At 33.1% G+C, this 13630-nt stretch overlaps 1 protein-coding gene across 1 annotated transcript in view; it reads left to right on the top strand.

Moving 5' to 3' along the window:
- Positions 1–1166: 1166 nt before the first annotated feature.
- Positions 1167–13630, top strand: part of LOC129744854 (facilitated trehalose transporter Tret1-like) — an 84247-nt gene continuing 71783 nt past the window's right edge. The window contains exon 1 of the mRNA XM_055737593.1: positions 1167–1303. The gene's annotated coding sequence lies outside the window, so the exon portion shown is untranslated. The remainder of the gene's footprint in view (positions 1304–13630) is intronic.

The raw sequence follows: 13630 nt of genomic DNA, 5'->3' as shown, positions 1-13630 counted from the left end.
TATGATTCAAATATGATTCAAATATGATTCAAATATGATTCAAATATGATTCAAATATAATTCAAATATGATTTAAATATGGTTCAAATATGATTCAAATATGATTCAAATATGATTCAAATATGATTCAAATATGATTCAAATATGATTCAAATATGATTCAAATATGATTCAAATATGATTCAAATATGATTCAAATATGATTCAAATATGATTCAAATATGATTCAAATATGATTCAAATATGATTCAAATATGATTCAAATATGATTCAAATATGATTCAAATATGATTCAAATATGATTCAAATATGATTCAAATATGATTCAAATATGATTCAAATATGATTCAAATATGATTCAAATCTGATTCAAATATATTTCAAATATGATTCAAATATGATGCAATTAAGATTCAAATATGATTCAAATATGATTCAAATATGATTTAAATATGATTCAAATATGTTTCAAATATGTTTCAAATATTATTTAAATATGATTCAATAATGATTCAAGTATATTTCAAATATGATTCAAATATGTTTCAAATATTATTTAAATATGATTCAATAATGATTCAAGTATGTTTCAAATATGAAAAAATAACTAATAGAAACGAAGACAAATTGGCTACAAGTAGAACCGGAATCAATTGCCGTCTTCCTCGAAGTCGACATGAAAATGCGGAAAGCGGCCCATTTGAGTGGCAAATCGTCCAAACAGCGTGCACTCAGCTGTCACTCATCTAACTAGGAACGATTCCCGGTTAACCATGTAGACGCATAGATTTGCACGGTGGTTGCCTTCCATGTCTACTTAATTTTTAATAGATCCAATAATGTTGCGCACATTCGTGGACTGACGGACGTGGCGACGACGCCGTTCTTGTTGGCATGGCGCCTGGTGCTGGTGTCTGCTCACAGATTGACGTATGTATACATCTCAGCCTACCAGTCTGTGACAGGTTGCTATTTTTGGTGAGCAACCAACCAGGCGTCTCCATGAACATGAAAAACAACATCATTCGCAGATTAAGTCGGTACCAAGAACTGAACAACAACCGAACAGCGTGTAATAAAAATAAGCAGTAGGCACTTGCAACATTGCATCGGCAGATATAAATCAAAATCGCCATGTGTGAAGCTCGCTGTGTCAGTCAGTTACATTCAGACTCCCTCTGCCCGATCCTGTCCTATCGGTTTTTTAACGAATCGTAATGAAGATGCGTCCCGGTTTGTGGGAGTTCAAGGAGAGAGAAACCGGTGCCTTCCTCAGAACAGACTCAACGGGGAAAATTGTTAAGTATGTATACATACAAACATCAACAGACGCGCATTTCTGATGCAATTGAAATTTATTACGTTTTATTGCATTATTCGCTTGTAACGACGGTTTATCATTTTGTGACGTTTGGTGCTGTCACCGGTTGCGTCGCTCTTCTGACGCACCCCGCTTTCGCGGTTGTTGAACATGCGGCTAAACCTCTTAATTTCCCAGCCCAGCGATCCCCCCGGATCAGTGTTTTCAAACTTGTGGGAAGAGCGTTACATTTACTTGGCTCAGTAAATGTCTGTCACTGCCAATGCCGGTTGCCGTCGGTTTGGAATTGAATTACAAGAATTCTGCCATTCTATTTGACCCAAGCAGAAGAAGCCCCAACAAGACTTTGCGCGTAGACAAACCCAACAAACCCAAGCTCCGGACCAGAATGGGAAGGAAAACCACCCGAGACTATAAGAACAATCGATAGTTGACGACGACGACGACGGAGGACCTTGGCATTAGTAACAAGCTACTAGACACAATTCAAGTCCCCGGACAACAGTCAAGGAAAACCCGAAAGGATTTTGTTGTTGAGACAAATTTAAATCGTTGCCGCTTGCTTGATTCATATTGGTGATATCCGTCTGTCCGGTTTCCCCACTTCAATGGTAAGTAAGCCGATTTGGAGCAAGTGGTTGTCTGTGTAGCAGCTGGAAATGAGGCTTTCTGAAGATTTCTTAAGGCAGTTAGAAGTAAAGGGGTTTATTCAAATTAATAAGATCAATAATTATTGGGCTTTTTAATAGCCGTTTTATGGATAGATTTAAATACCACCGGGTGGTGATAAAATTATGGCTTTGACATCTGAAGCTTTTCTTGTTATACTCTTAACGAGATAAAGTTCCGATATACAATTTGCTATTGTGTTAAAGTATTAAGCAGATGTTTAACTGTATGGAAACCGTTTCATGGGCACAATATATTTGAGCCATTCCAGCGTGACGTCAAGACGTTTGCAAACCAATTTTTTTGGTATATTGTTTGTAGATTTTACAGTTCATATCGCACATTGTTAAAAAATCATACCCCTAAGTTCAAAATTTAACTAGTAACAAATTAAAATCAAAAGTATTCTTATTGAACAAATAGTTATCGAAATATAAGCAAAAGAAATCGTGACGCCACAACGCGCCTCTTTTCCATTTTTTCCGCTCTTCTATTCGATCAAATTTAAGAAAATTTCGGAAAATTATCGTTTTATTACTACCAAAAAATAACTGTTTTTGTTTTTTCAAATGTTGATTTCAATTTATTTTAGAGCGAATCAGTTTCGTGACGTCATAACGTGCCTTTTTTTGAGCAAGGTTTTGCAAAGCGTTGTGACGTCAAGAAATTATATGGTCAGCTACATGAAATAAATCAAAATATAACTTAAAATTAATGCTTAATTTACTAAAAATGCTCAAAACCTTAACAAATAATGTGATTTAATGATGAAATCGATCCATTTATACCCAAAAAAATTAGGGAATTGAATTTAAATGACTCATATAAGCAGATAAGGTTCAACACTGCGCACTGCGCACATCAATTTTATTCAAAATTTATTTGTGCGGTGATGAGAACATTATTTTTAAAAAACTTATGCTAGGAAATATTTATTTGTAAAAGCGTTGAAATATATTTCTGAATCTTTTCAATATTTAATTGCAAAGAATAGAAAAAATAAATGATTATTTCAAAATCCTCCGGTCTATTAAAAGTTATTTAATAAACACTAGAGTGCCTAAATCAGCCGACTTATGCAAAGCTAAAATAGATCCTAGGCCTAGCACAAAGTCCAGTGCGAAATTTGGGGGATCAGACCACGGAAATAGATGACGCAATGAGCCTAAAATTTGTATGGCAAATGAGAAATTTTCTTGGAAAAAACATGAACGCCCAGTTTTGCACCAATTTCTGAAGTCCCTTTCGGGTGATTTGTTTTCATTATAGTCATTCACAAAGCTTTCGTTATGACAAACAGTTTATCCCAAGGTCCGATTTCGATTAGGGTTATGATAAAAAAAAACATATTGAGTTTCAAAAATAAGCTTCTGATGGGTCATTTATAAAAAAAATACATGAATGATCGTTAATTGACGCGTATATACCAGTTTCAAGTCTTAGTAACTGTTTTATGATAACTCCAAAGAAGTGCGTTCCTCAGATGAAATGTTGTTATAATTTAAGCTTTAGAACACTGAAATTAAAAGAAAAATCGGATAATAAAGACCAAAATTATTGGTGAAAACTGTTAAAAAGGTTTTTTTGTTAATCCCGAATAAATTCCGCTCAATTCTATACAAACTTAAGGTTTGTTGCGCGACCCCTTTTCGTAGTATAATCTGGTCATAATTTTGCATGGAACCCTGTGCTAGTACCTTTTATTTTAATTTTGTTATTGAGTTAAAAGTGTTTTTTTGGGATTTAATGTAAAAAAGGGGTTCGATTTGGATTATCTATCAACATTCTTTAAGGTGGAAGTTTCCATAATGGACACTTTTTTTAAATAATTTTATGAGAAATTTATTTTCCTTTAGAGTCTTATGAACTTGTACGAAAGAAAATGTTTATCTATAAAATTTACCATGTTCAAAGATTTTTTTAATCCCATTGCATTTATTCCATAGATACTTAGTTATTTCGTTTGAACATAATATTAGTAAGTAAAAGAAGCTATTAGCGCGTTTTTTCATTCTTACATAGAAGAACTTGATCTTATTGTAATTTTCTTTTGCTTTTTTTCGAGTTTTATACAATTGTTCTATGATGTATATGAAACGTAGAGCAAAGCTGTTGAAAATATAACTTCAAAAATGTTTGCTGGAAAGCTACGCGAAACACAATTTTTCAGGCATGAACCCAAAAATGCAATTTCTATAAAATTATGATGAAATATTTGTATATGAATATCATATTTTATATTCAACTTCCATTAAATGAACCTATTTTAATCGAAAACTCAATACAATATCGTGAGATTCTGATTTCAAAACACAAATGAATCATTCATTCCACTTTTTTCTCTTCGTTATTGCTTTTGTCAGACATTTTTTTACCGATTTGTGAAAAGAAAAGATATTTTACTCAAAAACCGTCTAAAATCAATTTGATAGTGTACATCTTGTTAAAGTGAATTATTTAGTTTTTATGGAAATTTAACAGGCGTTATCTCTGAAGTCCATTTTGAAAAAGATTTTAAAGAAAACTGCATAGAAAATTATCTTCTGCAAATTTAATATATCACTACTGCCTTTGGTTAACTGAAAAGGTTACCTTTTCAAAAAATGTTTTACAATTTACTCAACTCGGACTTTTAAATTGTGTTTCTCTAATTTTGGACAGATAATCTTTTCTTTTCCATATGTAGAAAATCAGAAATTTTAGTCCTTTTAATATATTTCAAGGCAAAGCCAGCACAATTTCATTATGATAATCCAAAATAATCTATTCAGATAATACCACTGCGACCAGTTAGTTGATCTATTGTAATATGCCCCCTGTTTAATATATGCTAAGTCAAGGAAGATCACTTCTACAGTAAGCGAAAAAAGAATAGCACCACTATGTGTTTTGCTTGTTAAAATAAAAATGATTGAAATTTACGAAAATTTTCTTCCACACTTTGTTCTGAATTGCTTAACGGATAAATCAAGCTATAGTTTACTTTTTTTGGAAGTAGCAATTGGCGTTGAGGACCAAAAATGTGAAAAGGGGGTGCGAAATAAGAATAGCACAACTTGAGTTTTTCAACAAAAACAAGATTATTTTAAAAAACTGATGTACATGTCTCTTGTTTTTTTTTGTATTGTTGTGTAGAGTTAAAAAACATTTTGTTAGGAACAATGAAAGCACCGGAAAATAGGTTTAATAAGATCTATACACTTGTCAAAGGTGTCTCCTGATCATATCTCTTTTCCCCCATCCCTACAAAAATTGTTTTGCTAGGATGCAGAGTTGACCTCGGTCCTAAAGCATAATTTTACATTCTATCATCCCTTTCTTTTATTTTCCTCTCTATCTATTGACTACTAGGACGTGGCCAGCGCCGTTATTGATGTATAAAGAGAGAGCATCAGTTTTATTCATTGTGAATGTGTTGTCAATCCCAGACACCACTCTTTTGACCTCTGGGCAAAATTGATGGCCTCGGTCAATCACGGAGTAGCAACCATTGGTGATGTAGAATTCATTCTACTGAGCCACACCAGCGGTAATGGAATTCGAAATGCTTTAGTACCTACTATTATGATGAAATGAACTATGGAAAGTAAGAACTTTATATCATTTTAAAAGTATAATTCCGAATTTTTAACGACATTTCGGTTTCAATGGCTTAAGGTGGATGTAAGTAGTCAATCGAGCAAAGCTAAGCTAAAAACAAGATTATTTTAAAATATTTACTGTGTAAAAGTGAATAATAATGCTTCTACGAACTATTTGAATAGATAACTGCATTTTTGGAGTTTTCCAGAATTCCAAAGGTTTTCAAAGGTATTAAAAGGGGGTTTTAAGAGATGCTCCTCTAGCGTTGAGGAATTTGATATTTGAGCTAAAAAACTTTATCAAACTGCTTGATTTCTTCATTAACATTCATAAATATGATGCTAAATGATGAAACACAGATTTGAGGCTGAGTTTGAATCCAAAAAGCAGGTTGGAATTCAAAAATATAAATGTTTTTTAAAAGTCAAACACTATTTCTCCAGTTTCAAGTCATAGATGGCAGCACTATCTTGCCATTTAACCTAACTCATGTCCATTTTCGAATATCCGGGATTAATTAGGAAGTGCTGGATGATTTTGGTCAAGAAATAAATACATGTACTGTGAACGCTTTGGAAATTCTAAGATCACTAAAGCCAAAAAATATTAGAATTGCATCAAGGTAACTAAAAGTGAATTTTTTGGACCGATTATCAGAATTAAGTTATACTTTGCGAAGGAGCTTGTTGAACCAAACAGCTAGCAGTGTTGTTAATATGATTTGCAATTAAATCGGAAGTTGAGATGAGCAGGAACTTTGGCGGTTGTACATTTTTGTGTTGGTGATTCTTTTGCAAATCCGGAAAAGCGTTCTGCAGCGTGTAATTCCACAATACTGTGATGGAAAAATACCTCAAAATGATGAATATGGGCCTGAATAAACCTGGAAAATCAATATTGAGACTAAATTAGGTTTTAACTGCAATATAGTGCTGCCATCTACGACTTGAAACTGGAAAAAGTGTAGTTTACTGAACAAAATCAAAGTTTTTGATTTTCAACCTATTTTTTTCTGATTCAGAATTACTCCCGAATGTTTGTTTTATCATTTCACGTCATTTTAATGAAGCAAGTAAGTAGTTCGGTAATACATTACAGCTCAAATATCAAATTCCTTAACGCTAGAGGAGCATTTCTTAAATCCCCCTTTTAATACCTTTGACAACCTTTGGAATTCTGGAAAACTCCTTAAAATGCAGTTACCTATTCAAATAATTTTTAGAAGCATTATTATTCACTTTTACACAGTAAGTTTAAAAAAATAATCTTGTTTTTGTTGAAAAACTCAAGTGGTGCTATTCTTTTTCGCATCCCTTTTCACATTTTTGGTCCTCAACGCCAATTGCTACTTCCAAAAAAAGTAAACTTATGCTTGATTTATCCGTTAAGCAATTCAGAACAAAATGTGGAAGAAAATTTTTGTAATTTTCAAACATTCATATTTTAACAAGCAAAACACATAGTGGTGCTATTCTTATTTCGCTCACTGTATATATTTAGGTAGTGTCCCTATCTTGAGATTTGGCATTTTCCCAATCTGGTATAACCGCTCTTATGAAGATGAACCTTTTAAGGAGCAATTGAGGGATCTAGTATTTTACAGCCGTTCATTTTAATCCGTTTCGATATGAGAGAAGGACATTCGCAAAGAAGATGTTCCGAAGATTCCTTCTCCATACTGCAGAAACGACACTTGTCAGAGTTTTATCTTCCAATTTTATTCATGTGATATCTGCATTCACAGTAACGACTGCATTGACCTGTAACGAGCCCTGTAAACATTTTAAGGTTTTCTTAGATAAGCTAAGAGCTTTTTCTTATTTTTTAATACTTGGTTGGATAAATCTTTTAGCCTGTTGCCCTACAACAGATTTTTTTCCAATTGTCTGCAATAATAGTTTTTTTTTTATTTTTCATTCGCTACCCTTTCAAATAAACAAATTAAAAAAAGAAATTAGAGAAACTTATCTCTTTTTCAAAAACTGCTAAATTCACCCACATCTTTATATGATTCGCATAACCAAAAAAATAACTTTTTTTTTGAGCGGCTCACAGAGCACAAACAACAACACATGCGTGACGTTAAAATACCTAAGTCGATTATTCTAAATGATCGAAATGACGATTTAAAAAACTATACAGCTAAAGTAAGCATTTCAATGACATTTTCATATTATTAAACACTTTTATACAAGACCACAAACCATAAAAAAATATCATAAAAAAGACGCTCTACACTTTTGAAAGAAAATTAAGGTCCTGAAAATGGTTTCTTGATGATTTCTAAAAAAGCGTGATAAAAGCGTGAATTTGGCGAGTATTGAAAAAATCGAACAGTGATAAAATAGAAAAACTACTGTACTGCAGTTTGAATGTCAAAAAATCAAATGTCCCCTTTTTTCGTAGAATTACTGTATCTGTAAATTTTTGGAAATAAAATTGTGATAGTTAATCTATCTTGCACGTATCTATGTATGTATTTCTACCACCCAGGTAGCAAGACACAACCAGTTCAGCGAACAACTTTTACTTTGCAACTTGCTCAAGATTCATCAACTGACGGAGACGGAGCCTTCCTCTCCTCAAGAATTGCTCCTCCTCAAGAATCGCTTCAATCGGTTGCCCGGATGGCCCAACCCAAACCCCCGAATAAATGGTTATAAAATTAACGCTTTTTTCATTTCCATTCGAGTTTATTTGCGCTTTTCTTTGATGAAAACTAAACTTCTAGAGTTTGTTTTGATTAGGTCGTATGAACCAATATAATCAAAATTGAGTTATTGGCTGCATTCAAATTTAAGACGTATAATGACTTCTCATTTTCGAGTGCAATTTGGTTTTTTCGACTATTTGCGTTGCACTGGATTGCCGTGCAACAAAAGGACCCAAAATAATAGTTTGTTATGTTGGTTCATGAGACTTTATGCATTTTCGCAGAAAATGTTTTGCTAGGTGTTTGAAAGTTTGGAAAATCAAACGGAAATCGCTAGTTAGAGAGTTATCAACAATCTCAGTAAAATGAATATGCAGTAAAGTTCAAGAACTGTTAGTTTTGGCGAAGATTAAGACAAATATAATCAAGTTTCAAGTTTCCGCCAAATGTATAATGCAAAAGGTCCTAAGAGCATGTTTAGAAGTACAACTGAATCTATGCTTGTACCAGATACAATAGCAGTTTTTTAATCTATTATTGTAACGCAAATCAAATTTCCAGATAATTTTGAGCGATTTGTTTAATACAGGAATTAAAAATGTGTAACAAAACTTGAACAGCTATTTTCTCGAATTAAGTCAAGTGGCTTATACCACCTAATCAAAACAAACTCTAGACTTCTTCTATTGAACCTTAAAATGTAATTTTGACTTAATGAACCTTTTATTAATATAGCTTTATGCATCTTAACTCAAATGAAAAGAAAAAAATACAATAAAATAAGGTAGAGAAAATAAATGGAACATCCTCACAAGGTTCGTTCCATCGTCGATGGTACCATGATGTGCCAGATTCAGCACTTTACCCCATTAACGATTACGTTTTTGTTTTGATTTGTAGGCAGATTTAAAAACTAGAGGTGATAGACCAAATCTGACCACAGATTCGATATAAAAATCTTAATATTATTTAGGACAGATTTCAAAAAATTGTCTAAGAATAGTTTTTTTTGTCTTTATTATAGAATAGTTAAAATCCTAAAGTAGGTGAGAGAAATTGATCGGGGAGTTATTGTTTTATTCTGCATTCGTAAATAATTCGAATATATATTATCAATCAAAATATATTCTCCTATTAAAATTAAATTTTCAATGATCACTGTGTTTTTACAGGTGCTTTCTATAACAAAATTCATATCAAACGAAACTAAGTATGGTACAGAATGGTTCAATTTCAAAACCCAGCGAAGAAAACCTTAACATTTATTTTTTCTGTTTGTTTCACAAAAGTTGCATTCAGCTTATCTGACCTTGATTTATCTTTATCCAAAACAAACATGGCGAGAAAAATCATCCGTTGAAGCCACTAAAAAGTATCTCCTTTATTCTCCAATTAATCAGTCGAAACATCTTTACCTCCCCTTTAGCTGTACAAAGTTACAGCTGGGTCCACAAGAAATATGACAACCCATCATCATTGTCATCATCATCTTCCTCTCCATTAAGTCGACATCGCTGTCGATTTTTATCAGCATCGGGGGCATAATCATTTGGGGAAATCAAATCTTCATTGCACTCCACACGACAATCCTGGAACAGTGAATCAGATCAAGGGTCGTCGCCACCCACCGGAATGGCCACAGGGCGGATGGTTGATGAGAACGAAACGAAGGCAAAGAGAACCTAACTGAACTTGTTCTTAGTTCTTGGGTACTAAGGTACCTAAGGGGCAAGATGCCTCTACTTTATAATTCGCCAGTATTTGAGTAATTCTATAGAAAAAGTACGTCTCCATAATAGGAATTTGGGAACACTGTTTGTGTGAAGTTCCTAAATTGTGTTTGAAGAACATTTTTTTCTAATTTTTTGCTGTAAAACGGGTTGTAAATTGTGGCTGTTATTTTCAAGTGCTGTGTTTAAGGGTTGTTTATAGTAAAAATGTGGAGTTTCGACGAAAAATTTGTATTTGGTGTGTTTTTGCTCGAAATGGGTGAGCGAGATCTAAAAAGAGCAGATGCTACGCGAACGAGACTATAGATGGTTTTCCAGAAGTGGAGCAATGCGCTGAGGACACCGGATGTTAAGATAAGTTAAATCGTTTCCTTTTTAACTTGTTTGTTTAGATTTTTCTTAAATTAAATTTAGAAAAAAAAAACATTTTTAAAATTTGAAGCTGAACTTTTGACAGCGTCATAACAGAATGCGAAATATTTCATGTAATGAAATATTTCACTTTCGATTATAGCATGAAAAATAACTGGATGTTATAAAACCTTGCATGCAAGTATGAAACCGAAAAATGCTTGCGAAGCTTTTACATGTTCGAAATTAAGCATATATTTAGGCGTTTATTTCAAGCAGCAAGATATAAGTTCGTATGATCAAATTGCGTCGTTCGAACCAAACATAGTTTTTTTTCGAATTTGATTATTTGTCTAAATTATTATGGATTTATTCTGATTTACAGAATAAGGCGGGGTAGATTCTAATGTTTCTAAATTTTTAAACGACATTTCGAAGTCAATCCAATTTGATACGCTAAGTGTTCTCATATTCAAGCATCGTTATTAGTTCCAAAAAAATTTAGGGGAAAGTAATTTTAAAGAATAAGAACACAATAAGTTAACTTCAAAAATACTTACGGAAGATTAATTCATAAATCAAAATTGCGGTTTTTTTTTACAATCAATTCACAGCACCTTTCTTAAAGTTTCGCTTGTTTACTACAATAATATGAAGTCAACCAGTTGTTATTGCAAAACAGTACAAATTTTAAATAAATAATATATAAAGCATTGACACCTCGAAGCGGGAAAATAAACAGAGAAAGGAATCCGATACTCAGTATTGATTCGACACTTTATATCAACATATTTAATTTTTATATTATATCATCGTAACAACTTCAAAATCGAATAACGTTGTTTTACTATTCACGATCTATTTTGTACAACAAACCGTGATGATTTAACAGAATAAGGTTCAACAAATGTTAACCTACAATATTATTCATGAATAATACTTTAAAATTTGATTAATAATTTCATAACATTTTTTGAAAATTATCACGATTCAATATTTTACCGTCAAAAGAAAAACAAATGTTTGTTTCAAGTTCAAATATGTCTAAAAGAGATTAAGTTATCTAAAGAAGATTTTTACTTAAGCATTAAAAAGCATGAAACAAACTACGGTAATAGTAAAACTCAAGAACTTTCAACAAAATGAATAATTTATTTTACATATTTAAAATTGCGCTATATCTGTTTTTTTTTTTCAAACAAGTACATATATCAAAATAATGAGGCCGAGTTTAGAAAAGCATTAAGGAATCTACAAAACGGCTGTTTTGAATTATCAAGCGATAGAGCAAAATGAAAATAATATCAAAGGTTGCTATAAACAATTGTTGTATTTGATTGATTGACACCAATTTAATTGATATGTAATGTTAAAAACTTAATAAGAATAATTTAGCCGTTTTGCAAGTTCGTTGATGTTATAGGAACCAGTTTGAGGAAAATGAGCTAGTTTTAACCAGGCCTTATTATCGCTAAGTTCTTTTTGGTTGAACTCTTGCACTGTTCAAGTGCTATTGAAAAAGAACTATCATCATTGATTCTTCTTGTCAATAGGCCTCATAGACAGAATCAGGAGTTTCAATAGGAAACGACTAGGAGCACAGAAGGTGTAGGGAAACCCAAGGTCGTACCATTTTCCAAAATGGATCCTGATCTATACCCTCCCGTTACCAACATAACCCTTTCCTTTGATACTTGAATATAGATTCGCAGACGTACAGACGGTTTCCATAGCTGGTGATACATGCGTACCTCTGTTTTTGATTACTTGAAAATAAATTTTTAAGATACACGAAGATAAGGGGTTGTAAGTTGAACCAAAAGAGTATCTTACTAACATTCCTTCCTCTGTCCTTCATTGACTACTAGGACGTGGCCGGCGCCGTTATTGATCTTTTTTAAAGGGAGAGCATGAGTTTTGTGCACTGAGAATGTACTGTTAATCCTAAACACCATTCTGTTGGACTTTGCACAAAATTGATGGCCTCGATCAATCACGGAGTAGCAACCATTGGCGATGTGGAACTTGTTCCGCTTAGCCACGCCAGCGATCATGAAATTCGAAATGCGTTTGGATGAATGAATATAATATAATGTTTTATTTTTATAGAAATCATGAAAAATTATCGTATTTTGAAAACTGTAATTGAAGCATTTCGGATTTAATGATTTAAGGTGGATATGAGTAGTCAAACAAGCTAAGCTAAGAAAAAGTACGTCTCCATAATAATCTTTTCTACTACATTACGTGTCTTTGGGAGAATCTCTCCTTCATTTTTAAGAAGAGCTTTTTACAACGTTATACCTCCATTTCATTTTACTTGACATTAAATGAATTGTTGGAGATCATCATAGAGCCAAAAGGAAAGTAAAAAATCTCAGTATGTACTTGGTGTTCATCTCTGACAGTTCGATTTGAAAGCATATCTTAAATCATATTAAAACACATCTCAAAAGACAAGTGAAACAGAGACCCCAAAAGGGATGAAATAGCGGTAAACTCACTGTTCGATCTGATTGTATGACGAAACCCTTGGGGAATTGAAAAAAAAGCGAGACAATCCAGCAGTGGGGAAGATCAATCTTTTTCGATGTTGTTGAGAATGTTGAAGAAAAATTTTTTTTTTGGATTCGTTGAAAAATCCACAAAGCAGCAGATGGTTAGTTAGTTGTTTCTGATCACTGGTTGATTGTTGAAAGAGAAAGAGATACTATCTTGAAATGTCTCTCCTACAACACTTGACCATCCTGAAGGCAACTTGCTACAGGATGGCTTGTAAGTGATAAGCTTTAATTAAAATGACCTAGGGTTTCGTTTGACTTCGATTCTGTTCTCTGTTAAAACGCAATGAGGAGATTGAAACTTTAATAATTCTTTGAAACTTCCACATTCAAACTCAATACACACTTGTTAAAACTCATTAAATTCCAAATAAAAACCCATTTTTTTCACTTTATTTAATGCCCACCTTCTAAATTTCGCTCTATAACGGAAATCTAGAACCCTATTTGATCAGTTCAAACTGACAGACATCTAAACACGCTTATCGACTACCAAACTCGTGATGCTCCATTGCTCTTATGCGTAAGAACCCTTGCTGTCAACATCATTAACTGTGGTCCAGTCCAGTCAGTCCATCTCTCATCGCACCTTCACCGAATGACAGCTTGTTGTCTCTAATGTGTTTTCCCTCCCCAGTAAAATTATGCAGATCGATCGATCGATCTGAAAGACGTGCCTGTCAGGCACATAAATTATACGAGCTTCATTCCATGACATACGAATGTACGCACGCCAGTTGGGCGTACCTTCCTAAATACATAC

This window comes from Uranotaenia lowii, chromosome 2 (assembly GCF_029784155.1).
Source record: "Uranotaenia lowii strain MFRU-FL chromosome 2, ASM2978415v1, whole genome shotgun sequence".
Classification (NCBI taxonomy): domain Eukaryota; kingdom Metazoa; phylum Arthropoda; class Insecta; order Diptera; family Culicidae; genus Uranotaenia; species Uranotaenia lowii.
Note: the sequence above shows the minus strand (reverse complement) of the source record. Positions and strands in the feature narration are given on the sequence as shown.